Below are 363 nucleotides of genomic sequence, written 5' to 3'. Positions count from 1 at the left end.
CGCATTATATAGATACGTTGTTTTCAAACAAAAAAAGCACAGCCGACAAGAGGTTATTGAAAGACCACAGGGTCGTGTTTGTCAGGCTGGAGCAAAGCGTATATGTTACGAGGGCGCTTCGCGGGCTACTGATGTCTCAAATGATATTACAATTGTTACCAAAAAAGGATCTGAATCAGTTCAGACAAACTCAACATTTGAGCCATCCAACCTTCAAAAATGCTGATTGCTGAATACTCTGGACATTCCTAAATGTATTATCAACTTCAGAAGTGCATGTTAAACCGAGGATTGTCAATACTGGCGCCAAATCAAATTCCTCAGTAATTGATGTAGATGTACCAGCAAAGCCTATAGTAAGTA

This window comes from Plasmopara halstedii, assembly GCF_900000015.1.
Source record: "Plasmopara halstedii genome assembly, contig: Scaffold_3060, whole genome shotgun sequence".
Classification (NCBI taxonomy): Eukaryota; Oomycota; class Peronosporomycetes; order Peronosporales; family Peronosporaceae; genus Plasmopara; species Plasmopara halstedii.
Note: the sequence above shows the minus strand (reverse complement) of the source record.